Genomic DNA, 16450 nt, shown 5'->3' on the forward strand with positions numbered 1-16450 from the left:
ATGACTGGGCACTGTGTGTTTACTTGTGCTTGTTCTCCCCATGCTTGTGCGATGGGAGAGCGCCTTAGACCAGTGCCTCGGTGGTCACAACATGGTAGTGTCGCCGCTTATCTCTACTGGTCTATGTTAAGTAGGGACAGTCCATGTCAGAACTACCTGATTCAACCGTTTTGTGATGGGGCAGAGTTGCTTTTCAATAACAAGAGTTCCTAATCAATAACGTTAGACTCTGGACCGGGGACACTGGATTAGTACACTGTCTCTCGACGCACCATTTCCTCCTATTTCCCCTTCAACTCTCCATATTCTATTTATGCCTTTTTGTTTTGTGAATCACCGGCATCACATTGTGTTGCATTCACCTGTTTGACACCCTGTGTCTTTTTTTTGTTTTCAGCTCGTTCTCTCGGTATGACTTGAAGGAGATTCCCTGTGCTTTAACAAAGCCTTTTATCCTATGGGCCTATATCTAAAATAGGGCAACGCTTATGGAGAGTCAGAAAGCCCCCACTCCACCCCCCTCTGTGAAGTTGAATTGATACGGCCTTGACCTGAACTTGCACAAAAGTTTGCTGAGCAGCACTTTTTGAAACACTTCTCTCTCCAATAACTTTTGAATAACGCACTCAAGTCAGTCTCCTCTCTCTCTCTCGCTCTCTCTCGAACGCTGGCACAACATCTCCTCAGCGCTTGAATAGCAATGGGCATGCATATACCCTGGTGTGTTGGCAGAGTCCCTTTTCACTTCCAGCGGCTTCGGTTGGTGAGGCTGTGGACAGCAGCTGTGTCGTACGTGCGCCACAGGTCCAGCAGTCTGTATTTCCATACTAAAGAGGCAGGGGAGTAGGAGCAGGGGGAAACCGTCCAGGAAGGGTCCATCAATAATTCACTTTAAGCCCCAGGTGCTGTTTGACCATTTTGACAGGGCTGGAGTTTGCCAGCGTCTCCTTTCAGAAGTGGTGCCCACAATTCTTATTCAATATTCAGCGCTCTCCTCTTTTTAGCGCTGCTGAAAAGTGATGCTTTTTTTTCTTCTCTTCTCTCTCTCTTTCTCTTTCTTTCTCTCTCTCTCTCTCTCTCTCTCTCTCGCTATTCTTCAACCCTTCCCTCTTAGCATATGCGCTCATGAATCATATATGTTGGTTATGCCAAACATTTATTTTGCAGTGACCCGGTGATTCTCGTGAGAATCGTGAAAGTTTGTTGACGGTGGCCAGGTGGGAGCGCTCGTCAGGGCGGGTGCGCGAGATGGAGCCAGACGTGCGGCTGGCACGCTGTGAAGGGAAAGAGAGAGCCCGGGTGTCTTTTTCAAGTCTTGAGTTCTGCGCACACATCTGCCAGGATGTCACTGTGGCATTCCCTCCTTGTTTATGCAGTCCGTTGTCGACGGCGGCGACGACCGAGGGCTGCCTCCTCGCTGACACTCCAGTCTGTGTCCAGACTCCCTGTTTTTCTCTTTTCTTTTCCTTTCTTTCTTTCTTTCTTTCTTTCTTTCTTTCTTTCTTTGTCTCTCTCTCTCTCTCTTTCTCTTCCTTCTCCTTACAACTTCCCCCTTGTTTTCTCTTACATATTGTCATGTCCCCATTGCAGCCACTTGCCTCCAGTCCATGACTGCTCGTAAGACCTATGTGTCTTAGATTGCCCCCTCTCTCTCTCTCCTTAACCAAAATCAATCACCTCTGTGTCCTTTTGCATCCTTTGCACCCTTTTCTTTTCAAAAGTAGAACCAGAATCAAATGTATTGGCCTAGTATGTTAACCCGCACAAGGATATTTGTTTCAGACCACTGTTGACCATCAAGCAATACACTGTGTATATTATTTACAGTCCATCATGCAATATTGCACGGATGAAAAGTGGTGGTGGTGGTGAAGGATATACACAGGACTGTGGTCAGAGCCATGATCTCGAGTGCCAGATTTCTTTTATGCAAAAGTTCCACTTACAACTGATCAAGTTCAAATATCGGAAATTGTGTTTTCTATCGTTCTTTTTGATTTTTGTTTGTTCACCCCCATAATAATAAAAACAATAGCCTTGACGTCTACTGTTACCCAGTAAAGGAAAATATCACGGCAGCCAAGTCGAGTGTGAGAAGCTATATGTGTACAATCATTTGTCTTATCCAATTGCTTTTCATTACATGATAATGAGCATTCACGCCATTGCTTCATTTTCTCACGTAATAACTGTCAATCGTGACGTTATGAAGTCGCTACTCTTGAATGGAATGTTTGTCGTGCATACTAGTGGTCAAGAGACGGCGTGGGGATATCCAGGGATATTGCCTCTCAAAGAACGCCTCTGGTCCAATGACATATTATGAACTGTTGGATTTTTGGATCCAACTGTTGCATGATATACAGTTTGTATTGTATATACAGTATGCTTATATAAGAGATGTACCTGTATGTGTTAGGCCTAGCACAAATAACAATAATGCACCGAGTGACCAGTTTAGAAAAGTTTTGACACACATGGCAAGAAACTGTACTTGTTAATGCAGAATCAGAATTGTTTGGTAAGGAAATGCCAACATTACACCTGTCATTTATCATTTCCCGTTCATTGACCAATGTAGAATTCCCTTGTAGGTGGAGCATTTCATCGTTTAGACCCGCAAATTGGCTCCCTTAAGCCAATGATATTGAGGCCATTGATTGTCAGCCGCCCTAGGGCTACATCAGCAGAACAGAACTAGGGTGAACCATAGGCAGACCTCCTTCCCAGGTCAGCAAGCATTAATATCTGGCTTCCTGCTATGGGCACATGGACAACTCGTTTTGCAGGGCCGCTGGTTGGGCATAGTGTTGCAGGAAGTGTTCCACATGTCAAACAGGTTGCCATAGTCTTGTCACTCTCATTCCTGCTCCAAACCGTTTCCTTTTAGATGTAGGTCACCTGTAAGTACTGTGGAGGGAGAAATGTCATTACCTGGAGAGGGCACATGAAATCAACATGGGCTGGATTAACTTCCCGATTCATTCAGACAAATGAGGGAGGTCTTGGGTAATCTTCAGGTAGATCACTATAATCATTATGTGTGCCCCAGTGCTTATGATGCTGCTGTGCTGAGTTGGCAGGTTTCATATAAGCGACCCACCATCTTGCCAGATAAGGTACTTTATTGCACGTCTGTAAAGTAAGCTATGCTGTGTATGAAAGGCAAACTCTTATTTGAATGGGTCACCCCTCTGCTCCTTCATCTTGGTACGTTCTAGAAAAAGAGGATTGTGGTGATCTCCTCCCTGGTTAGTCCCATTCCCTTGCACCCCCGCCACCCATCTCAGGGATGCAACCAATCTCAACCGTGCCAATCACAGCTCCGGTGAAGAGAGAGCCCATCTAACCTCCAGCACAGGTCAAAGGTTATCTCAGGAAAAAAGAGAAGAGCCAACAAAAGCCAATGACCTTTCACCCCTTCCATTCTCTGGAGGATTCTGAGTGATGAATGCCGTTCTGCTGATGCTTCAGAACAATCATGGGTGGATTTTTTTTTTTTTTTTCCTTTTCTCTTTGTGTGGTGTTGTCCAGGTAAGGCCACTCTTTTTTGGCTGGACAGAGTCCCTGTGCAATTGCTGTGTTTGTGAGATTGCCCTTGTGGGACAAGACCTGGAAATCCAAAAAGTAGAAGACTGGTTGTTTTGAAGCATCTATTTATTTTATGAAATATTGATCCATTTCTGATTCATCTCAGCCAAGGACTTTTTAACTTCGATTTAGAGACTCTTGTGATTTGGCATAAGATCCCCAGGCTGGATTTCTGGAACTTTTTAAGCCTTTTCAGAAGATGAAAAGAACCAAACTAACACAATTGATGCGCCATTAGTAATGGTGTGTGTGTGTGTGTGTGTGTGATTGTGTGTGTGATGAGCTTGACGTTCTGGGATCAATATGTGACCTGCTCAAATTGAATTTCTAATTTGTGTGTGCTGTGTGTTTTTTCAATATTGGAACCATTTGCAAGTGTGCTGGTGCTCCCCCTCCCCATCCCTCTTCTCCCCTCTCCGCAGTGTGTGTGTGTGTGTGGCTCAGTACACCCTCTGTCCAATCTGTCCTCATAAGTCATTGAAACACGCTTTTAATAGTGTTAGCCTGAATTTGGGCGGCATGTGGTGTGGTGCTGGGGGGAGTTGTAATGGGAGAGGTCAGTACTTAGGGTCAGGTTTTTGATGCACGGGTGTAGCATTGACGCTACAGCTAGCCGTAGCTGTTTCATTTAGATCCCAATTACAACTCATCCTTTGGCCAGTGAGACAAGATCGAACAGCTAATTTGGGGTGTGTTTGTAGACGATGCTTAAATGTTACGCTCGCATGTGATTTGTGAACGAAATTATAGACCTCAGCTATTATGCAAGGCAGAGACATTGGTGGAGTCCAACAGACTGGTTGTCAGAGAATGTTACTTTTTGTGGACAGGAAGTGTTATATCTGTGTTTCCTGTTATGATTGTGAAGGTCACACCTGATTGCTGGTAAGGGTCCTTGTTTTCCTGTTTGACCTTCTGTACACACACACACACACACACACACACCCAAGTAATATCATGCTCATTGTGTTAATAGGCTTATCCATTCTCCTGGGTCCATTACACTGTCAGTGGTTTCTACAAGCCTGATATTTTTTGTGCTAGGTTTACTTCAGAAGAGACGTCATGAGGGTAATGATTTATGTGGTGGTTAGTTCTGAAAATATAGCTTCAAGTTTTCAAATCAAACAATGTGCTGAGATATTGATTTCATACAAAGGACAGTGTTTTTCTTTGTTTCTTCACACCCCAACTTTGTGAAGAGCACCAACACTTCTCTTTCCACGAGCTGAAAATAAGTGAAAATGGCTGGTGTTGGAAAAGTAGCGAGGGGGGGAGTGGCAAAAAACGAGGGACAGAGAAGGAGAGGGAGAAAAAAAGAGGAGGAGGGAAAGGGGGAAGGGGCAGGGGGGGGGGGGGTGGACGAAACAAGAGAGAACTAGCAGCAGCCTTCCTCAGAGTCGAATTCCTTGCAAGGGGTCAAAGTTCAGCTGCTGCGGCGCCGCGTCCTGATTGGCTGAGGAAAGGTGAATTGCAAACCACGGTAAACTTTTGACCCCGCAGGAGCGCTGCAGGAACGCCCAGCGCTGGTGTGGAACAGAGCCCACTCTCTTCCTGTGTTTACTCCACCTCTCCTCACAGAGGGAGAGAGGGAGGGGGGAGAGAGAGAGAGAGGGAGAGGGAGAGGGAGAGAGGGAGAGAGACAGGGGGAGAGGGAGAGAGCGAGGGAGAGAGAGAGGGAAAGAGAGAGAGGGAGGGGTGGAGTAAGAAAATCATCAGAGCTGCAGTATGGAATGAATAAAGGCTTTTCAGCACCATGGCACAGTCAACACCCCCCTACAGAAGGGAAAGGGAGAAAAAGAAGTAGGAAAACTCTGTGTGTGTAATTGAGAGAGAAGAAACGATGAATGTAAAGGCATGCTGTCGTCTGTGTGTGTGTGTGTGTGTGTGTGTGTATTTGTGCGTGCACTCGTTAGAATTCATGAAATGTTTTTTTTCTTCCCTTTGCTCGGTTGGCGAGCTGCTGGCCTTTTTAAAAGGGATTTTTTATGAGCAAACGGAGGCCCACCTTCTGCTTTTTCCATCCCTCCCCAGAGCTGCGTGTGTGGAAGAGGTGAGCCTGCCTGAGCTCACTAACTCTCTCTCTCTATCTCTATCTCTCTCTCTCCTATCTCTCTCTCCTATCTCTCTCTCTCTCCTATCTCTTTTCTCACCACCCCTTTTTTCGCTTTCTCTCACGCCATGTTTTCTCCTGTGAGGGGGAGAAGTGAATGGATGATGAATGAAGCGTGGTATTGGCCATTGTTGCTTTTTCGCCCTCCGCTTCTCAAAGGCTTCCCGCTCTGAGCTTCACTACCACATATGATGGACTTCCATACGTCCCTCCATCTCTCCGTCCGTCCGTACGTCCCTCCATCTCTCCATCCATCCCTCCATCCCTGGTTCCCTGCGAGTATGTGCAGTAGTGCTGGTCTGTGGGGGGTACACTATGTCCTGAAGTGGATAATCCTGTGAGTGTGTTTGCACCATCCCCTGTCAACAGGCAGATATGTGTGTGTTTAGGCAGAGGAAGTGTATATATGCGTGTGTGTGTGTGTGTGTGAGTGAGTGAGTGTCCGGGTGGGTGTGTTGTGGCAACATAACATTGCTGACTGTAGACTGTTTAATACTGTTTATAGACTGCATACGATAATGGGAGGAGCTGTAGAACATAAGCATGTTGTCCTCTCTCTCTCCCTCTCTGCCCCCCCCCCCCCCTTCTCTCTCGGTCTCTCTCTCTCTCTCTGCCAGACTGCCCCCCCCTTCTCTCTCGGTCTCTCTCCTCTCTCTCTCTCCCTCTCTCCCTCTCTCTCGGGCTCTCTCCTCTCTCTCTCTCCCTCTCTCCCTCTCTCTCTGTCTCCCTCTCTCCCTCTCTCTCTGTCTCCCTCTCTGCCCCCCTCCCTTCTCTCTCGGTCTCTCTCTTGATGCTCTTACCTGAGCAAGTGTTTTTTCCTCCTTTTTGATTTCTCCACACACTCATTGACACGTTGACTCGACTCAAAGTCTCAGGGAAGTCAGTGCGGCGCTGAGATTTCTCCCACTTGCCTTGCAGTCTCTCGTCTCGAGCCTTCTCTACCCCTAGTCGAGTGTTTGTGGAGTGTTGTGATTTGGCCTGAGTGGCGCCGTAGTCGATGATGAAATTGACAGAAGCTCTCTGTGCCTGTCTGTCAGAGATGGATGAGCTGATGCCCTTTTCACAGCGAACAGGAAGACGTGCGAGGAGTGAGTACTACACTTATGATTCACCCAAGCCTTAGCTGTGTGTGTGTGTGTGTGTGTGTGTGTGTGTGTGTGTGTGTGTGTGTGTGTGTGTGTGTGTGTGTGTGTGTGTGTGTGTGTGTGTGTGTGTGTGTGTGTGTGTGTGTGTGTGTGTGTGTGTGTGTGTGTGTGTGTGTGTGTGTGTGTGTGTGTGTGTGTGTGTGTGTGTGTGTGTGTGTGTGTGTGTGTGTGTGTGTGTGTGTGTGTGTGTGTGTGTGTGTGTGTGTGTGTGTGTGTGTGTTTCATATGTAGGAGTAGTTTTTCCTGTCTTGACATGTTGGCCCCCACACTGAGTTCTCACTATACCTCCTCTTCTCTCTCCGCATGTCTCTCGGTGTAACAGTGTGGTCTGACGTCTCTTGTGTTGTTTTCCAGTGAGAACTTTTTGTACCAGCTCGTACAACCAACCCTCCACCCCCCTATTTCATATTGGTTAATTTGTACCAGTGGCAAGTGTGTGTGTGTGTGTGTGGGTGGGAGAGGGGGGGTGTCTACTACACGACAGTGGGTTGCTCGTGTTGGAAGAGGACACACACACACACACACACACACACACACACGGGTGTAGTGCCCAAGGCTGTGTCCAGACAACATCCTTCCTGTGCCGTTGTCTTGCTGGGTGTTTTTATTTATGGATTTGTGTGTGCTGCTCTGTGCTCGGGGCAGGGAGGAGGGTTGGGGTTTTGGTGCTGGAATGTGGCTCCCATGGCCCGAGCTGCAGCTCTGCTAATGGAGACTTAGCCGCCGCGTTTTACAGGCGCGCTCCGCGGCAGCCCCGCGCATGTACACACATGCCTGGCACATGTCTGACTGTCTGGGCTCACAGCCCATAGTACTGCTCCTGTTGCACGCTGTCCTCTGTCTGTCTCTCTCTCTCTCTCTTGCTCTCACTCACTCTCTAGCTCACTCTCTCTCTCTCTTTCTCTCTCTACCTCTCTCTCTTGCTCACACTCTTTTTCTTTCTCTCTCTCTCTCTAACTCTTGCTTTCTCACTCATTCTCTCACTCTGGCTGCTTCTGTCTCTGTACTCTTTGTTGTATGTCTTTGCGGCTGTCCACCTCTCTCTGTCTCGGTCTACACCTCACAGGGTGAGAATAAGTGATACTGGTTGAATAAAGGACTTTGAAACCCCATTCTCTGTCTACTTATGTCTCTGTACTCCTGTTTGTCGCTGTCTCTGTCTCTCCTTCTCTCTGTTTGTCTCTCTGTCTGTCTCCTCTCTCAGTCTCAAATTAAAATTCAAAAGTGCTTTGATTGGCCTGACAAATAGTTTTTTGCCAAAGCAATTGAAACATACATTGAACATACAGGTATAAGACATGGACATAACAACAGACAAGTAATCAGAATGTAGAAATGTAGAAATCTCTCTCTCTCTCTCTCTCTCTCTGTCTGTATGTCTATTTCTCCGTCTGTCTCCTCTCTTCTGTCTGTCTGTTTTCCTCTCTGTCCCTCTCGGTGTTGTCCCTCTGTCTGTGTTGCTCTCGCCATCTCCACTCGCTGCCCCTTCATCTGTTTCCCAGTCATAGTTTCTGTCACATCTTTTCTTTCACTTTCATTCTTCTCTCTCTGTCTCTCTCTCTGTCTGTCTCTCTCTCTCTCTCGCTCCTCTTTTTAGTCATACTGTCCATAAGAGCATAATGCAGTCGTGGTTTAGTGGGTGGGTCTGCAGCACCACGACAGAGAAGAGTGTTTCTGACAGCAGAAGCAGAGGGCTCTTGCTCCCTCTATCTCTTCCTCTGTCTCTCCATTCCTTCTCCTTCTCTCCCTCTCCCTCTCCCTCTCCTTATGCATGCAGTCTTCAGAGCAGGCAAAACAGGAAGCAATTCTGTCCTCTTCTTTCCGTACACTTAATTTCCCCAAGTCAAGAAGGGAGCTGTGTGTGTGTGAGATCTGAAAGTGTGTGACTATGTTTGTGAGTGTGTAGCCATATTTGTGTGTTTGTTTGTGTGTTTGTGCGTGTGTGCTCTGAAAGTGTGTGACTTTATGTTTGTGCGTATGTAGGCGTGTGTGTGTGTGTGTGTTTGTTTGTATGTGTGATCGGAAAGTGTGTGACTGTATGATTGTGCGTTTGTAGGAATATTTGTGTGTGTTTGTGGGTGTGTGTGTGTGTGTTTGTGTGTGTCTGGGCGTGGGCAGGCACAGGACTGAGGCGCCAAATGTCTTGTCTGTGTGGCAGCTGGCTCACACTGGAGTACAGAGAGGCTCAGGAAGGGCAGCAAGTTTTCTCTTACCCTCTCTCTCTCTTTTTGCTTTCTGTTTCTCTCTCTCTCTCTCCATTTCATTTTTTTCTTCTCTTCACTATCTGACATCTGTCTAGTCTCTGTTTCTGTCCATTGATTGATCATTTATTTTTTGACTCAGTTGAAATGTATTGTGCAGTAGTTTCTATTCCATACTATCTTCACTGGTGTGTGTGTGTGTACTTGGACATGAGTGTGTGTCAGTGTGTGCCATTTTTAGATTTTGTAGCAGACATTTTTTCATGACCTATATGTTGGCCAGAGTGTATTTTTGCATGAGTGAGTGTGTGTGTGTGTGTGCGCCCGGTCTACACTGACACCATTGTGTGTGTATGTGTGTGTTATTTGTGTTTGTTATTTAGCAGCCGTCTCACAGAGCTCCGATTACACGCTTTATTTCAGGCACAGCTAGAATGTCCTCCGCTATTCTGGTCCTGAATGACACTTCTGCTCCTCAGCTTGGCCTGGGACACTCCTCCTCCACCTTCTTTTACCCCCCCTTCTCTCTCCCTCTCTCCCCCTCTCTCCCCCTCTCTCCCCCTCTCTCCCCCTCTCTCCCCCTCTCTTTCCCTCTCTCTCCCTCTCCCTCTCTCTGTGTCCGTCTTTCCATGGCTCCATCTGTCTCCGTCCCTGTCTCATTCCTAGCCACACCTCGCCCCCTCACTCCAGCAGTGCTATCTATATCTCCACACATAGCCCTGTTCTGGCAGATGCTCCCTAGCCTGCTTTGAAACGCCGGTTTAGGAGACATTCATGGTCTAGTTTGAGAAGGTAGTGAAGGGACAGTGGTGCGCTATACTGCCCCCTCTGTAAGGGGGTGCAAAGCGGTGTAGTGTTGGGATGTTGTTGTTTACATGGTGTGTATGCTTGAGAGCAGTGGGGTGTCCTACGAAGCAAGTTAGACAAATCTAGGTTATCTAGACATATCGAGGCTGCACAAAGCCTTAACTCGGGTATTAAGTTAAGTGATCCTACGACAGCAGGTATGTGATAAATTTGTCAAACTAGGCTTTCAGCTCAGATCTGTGCGCGTTCTTGTGGTTGGGGTGATTTTGACCAATCGGGAAACGTGGAGACGCACAAGACAGCCTAGGTTTCAAAACGATTACTTCCGCATTTATGAGCGGTAGCGAAATCTAGGGTGGTCTTTTTTAGTGTCTTACCTATAACATCAAAAAGTCGATGGTCATCAGATATTGTATGGCATGCATGTCCATAGTAGTGACAATTTGCACGCACAACATAGTTAAAAGCGCCTTCGAGATTCAAAATGTTTGCAAAGGCGGGGCCGAACCTGTTCAAAGTATGACAGATTAGCACACGTGAGATAACTTCGTTGTTCAAGATAATGGATTGGTTAGAATTGGTCAGAGGGCGGTGATATTTCACGATTTGAGCTATAACTAAGCACATAACCCGCTCCCGAGCAGGTTTGGTTGCGAGCATAAGATACCATGGTGATACAGCGACGCTAAAACAAATCCACTTTCGTATGACAGCATACCCTGGTTTTGAGCGCAACATACCTCGCTAAGCCACTAATCGAGCTTCGTAGGACACCCCACTGGGCTTCACAATTATCGCAATCGCAATTAGCCAATCGCAGTTATGAACCAATGCAATAATGAACCAACGCAATTATCGAATCACAAAAGCTGCAAATAATTGCGCACAGTTAATTTTGTCACATTTATGACTTTTCTATTCCTATTATTCTCCTTGACTGGACCAATTCTGATTGCTGAGCGTGCATAATGTGTGAAGAAAAATCGGAATTAGATGTTAGATATTATTTTATATCGTGCAGCCCTACTTGGAAGGCATAGTGTGGTTGTAATGGTCCTCCTGAGGTGAGATGATCCGCACAGCTCTTGGATGGTTCAAGGCTTTTGTAGTGGCAGGGTTATACACACCAGTTCCACCACCGCCTGACTTTTGTCTCTTCTGCACGAGTTCTGACTGTTCTCCTCCGAGGCATTGTTGAAGATCCCTGCATTTCATGTAGAACTGTAGAGTTCTCATCATAATGTATCAGCCTCTGAGACTTGGTGCAAAGACCAGGAGCTCCACATGCACTGACTGTACACCAGCTGATGCACTGAGTGTGTGTGTGTGTGTGTGTGTGTGGTGTCTACTTGCAGTTACGTTGTTCCTTTAGCTGTGTGGACGTAAGTGTAGGTTCTGAAGTGTGTTATTAGTGCCGCTCTTCTCTTCACATTTGCTGAGTGCAGCATTTTGTGTAGTCTAGTCTTGTAGTGTTTGTTGTGATGCTGCTTGATGTTTGGAAATTACAAGGCACACATAGATTTAATAGAAGTTATTGGTTTTGTTGTAAACTTTGTAGAGTTACTGTGCATAGTGGCTGGTCATGTACGTTTTGGAGTATATTTCTGTTGTATTTGTTGGCCTACCTGCAGCCTGTTGGCTATTTATAAACAGAGGGGGGTGGGGAGAACACATTTGCTCTCATACTCACACTCTCATAACACACACATACACACACACACACACACACACACACACACACACACACACACACACACACACACACACACACACACACACACACACACACACACACACACACACACAGACAGACACACAGCCTCTCTCTGTTTAATTATGCAGTCGAGCCTTTAGCTCAGTTCTCTGTCCATGTCAAGCCCATTGGCGTTTACCAGTCATCTGTGTAAAGAGAACTCCCCAAGGCTCGTTCGTGTGTGTGTGTGTGTGTGTGTGTGTGTGTGTGTGTGTGTGTGTGTGTGTGTGTGTGTGTGTGTGTGTGTGTGTGTGTGTGTGTGTGTGTGTGTGTGTGTGTGTGTGTGTGTGTGTGTGTGTGTGTGTGTGTGTGTGTGTGTGTGTGTTTATGTGTGAGAAAGAGAGAGTGCACCAGTGGAGCAGAGACGAAGACGACAGAAGGTGTAGGCAAGTTACACACAAGTGAGTGAGTGTGTATGTGTGCTTGTATCAGGGGAATGAATAAATACTAAAAGAAAAAGTAAAAGTGAAAGAAAAAACACTCTGTCTGAAAGTGTGTGTGTGTGTGTGTGTGTGTGTAATATAGGAATTCATAAAGTATGGGTTCATGTGCAATAAAAAGACTGAGTGTGTCTACCTTCCCCTCTGCACATTGTGCCTGCAAGAATCTCCATTAATAATGAATGCAGACTTCGTATGGGGGCAGACTGAGCATGCTGGGAACTGAAGACGTGTGGCGGCGTAGCCAAGGAAACGCGCCGGGGATGCACTGGCTGAGCTGGGCTCGCCTCGGCCCATAGCACATTCGTCATTCGCCAGCTCTAATTGGCCCTAATTAGCATCCAGTTATCGATGAGCTGCGGCAGAAACGCCCGGCTTCAGCCAATGGGCTGCCGGCTGAAGGCAAGGTGGTTGTGAGTGATGGAGGAGGGCTCTGTTTGCTGTGTGCTTCCATCACCCCAGTGGGGTCACGAACCCCCAGTCATGAGAGGGCACCCGTTTTATCTTCAGAGGGCTGTTTTCGTCATGACAGCTCAACCTGATTAGACGTGTGTGTGTGTGTGTGTGTGTGTGTGTGTGTGTGTGTGTGTGTGTGCGTCTTTGTGATTTTTTTGTGTGTGTGTGTGTGCAGTAATGCATAGGTGAATGGTTATTGACGAGTTTCCCTTTACTGTGTGTGTGTGTATGTGTGTGTGTGAGAGAGAGAGAGAGATTAGACTGTGTGTACTGCATGCAGTTTTGGGAGAGAGATGTGTGTGATGGATGGATGGATGGATGGATGGAAGATATAAAATGGAAGAGCCAGTTTTTTGCATTTGCATCCAAGCATGCGTGCTTGGCATCAATGTGGCTGTAATGTAGGCTAGCACATGTGTGTGTGTGTGTCTCCGCTGAGAGAGGATGAAAGTCCAGTGGCCTCAGAGCTCACCGCTCGTATGATCTGCGCTGCGGGGCTAAATTAAGCTGCTCTCATAGGGTCACTGTCCACTTGTCCCCTCACACACACACACACACACACATGCACGCACACGCGTGCACACACACACACACACACACACACACACACAGGGTTGGGAGGAAAGGGACGGGCATGCATACAGATAAACAGAAATATGTAAATCAAGTCCCTGGGTGGCCACAGGCGCTTTTCCAGGAAGAGGAAGTGATGACGCAGGGCGGACAGTCGTGCGGACGGCGAGTGCAAACAGGATGCCTGCTCTTGTGGCTTCCTGCTGCTTCTTCCCCCCCCCCACCCCCCCGTTTGAAACGTGATTTTCCCATGAAGATATGTGAATGGCGTGAGACTGACCGTGACAGGGAGTGCTGTGTCTGTCCACTGCTCCTCTGTCCACGGTCAGCCTGCGCTTGAGTTGGCCCCGTTCTCACCCTCTCACTCTTCCCCTCGCCGTGCTGCGCACCAGGATGGGTTGATTGGCAGGAGGCCATTTGTACAACTGTAGAGGTCCAATGTGCCTGTGCTAGTTATCTTGACTGATAAGTCATTGTCATAGACCGTGAAAGTGTCTCAACCTGCAGAAACCTTCAGTTGACCTCACAGAACAAATCATTTTGTCATAAAATGCGTAACAGGGGGAGCCCGTGTTTTTTTTTGTTTTTTTTCCTGACTAGACAAAGCTGTATCTCATCCCTATGTAGTCAAAGTGTAATTTCATGTTATGCGTTGCACACTGTAGTGACGTGCTAATAACCCTTTGAACCCTAATTGTGTTTTCACAGGTGGCGTGGTGTGTTTGATGCAGACCGTCCAACGCTCCTTGTTCAACAAGAGCCTTTGAAGAAAGAAAAAAGTCAAGTCACATTTAGGTAGGTACAAGAGAGAGAGTGAGGCGTTCATCATTGTCATTCCTATCAAATATATTGTCAGAGACCTAGAAAATGTGTCTGCTGTCGGTTATTTCTTGAATTTACCCTTGGGGATCAATAAAGTATCTATCTATCTATCTATCTATCTATTTATGAGTTTGAGGAGAAGATACCGATGACTGATAACTTCAAGACATGCTATACGTTGCCTGTCCGTGACCACACCAGGGTCTGCTAAGCTCCGAGTGAGCTCTTGTACATGCGTCTCTGTGCAGAGGGCCGTGTCCTCTCCCATTGTGTTGTGATTGTGCAGCCGCTCTGCTACAAGGACACCAGCTACGCATGGACAGACTCCAATCAGGCCAGAAAGATGATTAGAAACAACATGTCTGCAGTGTCCATATCTTTCCATGTGTGCTTTCCGCGACGGCGAAGCGGCGGGATGATATAGGTGCCCGATGACATTTGCGGCGATGGCATTACGCTCGCGGTGCAGATTGGTGTTCCCACTTAATGTACTGCAACAGCATTGCCTCCGCTAATAAGCACCATAAAGTGTGAGGCTGCTCCACAGGGGGCACTGCCGGCCTAATGCACCCGAGCCACCGCTGCAGCGCTGGTGTGATGCTCTGCTGTCAGCCCGGTAAAAGATGGGGGCTCAGCGGGGCATTAGCACTGATGGTCCAAACCCGGGCCCCTCCTCACCTTCACCCCTGCGCCGCATAGTCGAGAGCCGTCGTGAGATTTCAGCAAGGCCTGTAAAAGTGGCTCCCGAGCTCTGGCCCTTTGGCACGGAGGTGGGTGGCGTTGGCACCGGGCGCGACGGGCGCAATGGCAGCAGGGCACCCCGAGCTTTCTGAGCTCCAGGAGCTGCGGTGTGAGTGTCCGTCTGGCCAGAGCCGTTTTTTTACCGCGCCACTCCTTCTCGGGTTGGCAAACGAGAGAAGAGCCTGTCGTGAAGACCAAACAATCAGCATGTCAGCGTTGAGCGGTCACAGGGGTCAGGCTCTGTGGTCTCGCGCTTTGGCTCCCAGGCTTGGCGTTCAGCTTGGTGTTCATCGGTGGGGTTTTGCACTCTCAGTAGAGTGGGTAATCTCTCCCCTGCTTCTGCTCCACTTTTGCTGGAACCAATCACAAACTGACTTATCCACCGGGCTCACCCGGATCATTGGTCTGATTGGTTGAAGGACTATCCAAGCATACAGAGTCATTTGAACTATGTCCCTTGATCACGCCTCTTGGGCATTAGAAATACAACGCAGACTCCCCAGACGGTTAAATCTCAAAACCTTGAGCCTTGGTCTGGTGATAGCCAGGCTACATTCCCAGCTGATGTTACAATAAATAACTCTAACTTTTGAGCAGTTCTGTTGTTACCAAACCTTAGTTTCGCTGACACAACACTCTCACTGAACCAGCTCAGCTGTCGTTTTTTGACATTTTGAGTGTAGTGTGTATAATGTGCGGCATGGTTTGTCACAAGCATCCAAATGATCGCTCTCCATCGGCTTAGGTTCCCCAAGAACACTACAGCGTTTTGACTCCTATTTTGGCCGGATTCTCCTCAGACAGGAGCTCAGTCTAGACGGGGTCTGGCCAGTATCACACTGGTGCTGGAACCACAGAGATGGTGACTGCAACACACACACACATGCTTACACACACACACACACACACACACACACACACACACACACACACACACACACACACACACACACACACACACACACACCCTCTCCATGTAAATCAGTGCTCCTAAGGTCATTAAAGTGGAGCTGAGCAAAGAAGCTCCAGTGGCCTGTTAGTTCATTATGTTGGAGGCTGAGAGCTGCCATGTCAGCTCATTCGCAGAGGCAGTTGTTTTTGGCAAAGGCCTGCTCCTCGTCGAGAACAAGCTTGTTTACTCAAAGAGCATGTTGAAGCAGAGCCTTGTCGAGAGCGAGCATGGCAATAAGAGTATAAATGGCAAGTCCTAATTGGCTCCCAGAAAGCGGCATTAATTTTCGACAATGTGAGGCTCTGTTTTTGCTGTTGTGTTTGGATGTTATGTACAAATAAGGGGAATTCGGGCATGGTTGGTTGGAGTTATTGGAAGTTCGTTAGAGGGGGTTTTATTAGCTGCTTGTCCATCTGCTGGTCTGCCTCACTGACATCCTGTTTCTTTCAGGATGTGAAGCAAACAGAAGTTCATGTCACCATTCTACACAACTGCAGAGGTGAGTATCCAAAGTAAAGGGAACGGGAGGGGGCGGTGGCAAATAGAGACAGAGGAAAGAAAAGCAGGGGAAGACGGTGTGTGTGTGGGTGTGTGTGTGTGTGTGGGTGGGTGTGTGTGTGTGTGTGTGTGTGGGTGGGTGGGTGGGTGTGTGTGTGGATTTGTGGGTGGGTGGGGGATGTAGATGGAAAAGTGTATTAGTGTTAGATAGTGCAGAATTTAAGCAGTGTTCTTTGGTGGTGTTGCTGTGATTGTGTATGAGGGTTGAAGAGAAAGAGAGAGAGTGTGTGTGTGTGTGTGTGAGTGTGTGTGTTCTAGCCAGTCAGTCTACTGTTTATTTGGTGTGTTCACTGTTGTG

General features: G+C 47.6%; 1 protein-coding gene across 1 annotated transcript in view; it reads left to right on the plus strand.

Annotated features, from left to right (window-relative positions):
• Positions 1 to 16450, plus strand: part of ncoa3 (nuclear receptor coactivator 3) — a 40560-nt gene that overhangs the window by 5821 nt on the left and 18289 nt on the right. The window contains exons 2-3 of the mRNA XM_062546012.1: positions 13788 to 13874; positions 16045 to 16093. The gene's annotated coding sequence lies outside the window, so the exon portion shown is untranslated. The remainder of the gene's footprint in view (positions 1 to 13787; positions 13875 to 16044; positions 16094 to 16450) is intronic.

Source organism: Sardina pilchardus, chromosome 9, assembly GCF_963854185.1.
Source record: "Sardina pilchardus chromosome 9, fSarPil1.1, whole genome shotgun sequence".
Lineage (NCBI taxonomy): Eukaryota > Metazoa > Chordata > Actinopteri > Clupeiformes > Clupeidae > Sardina > Sardina pilchardus.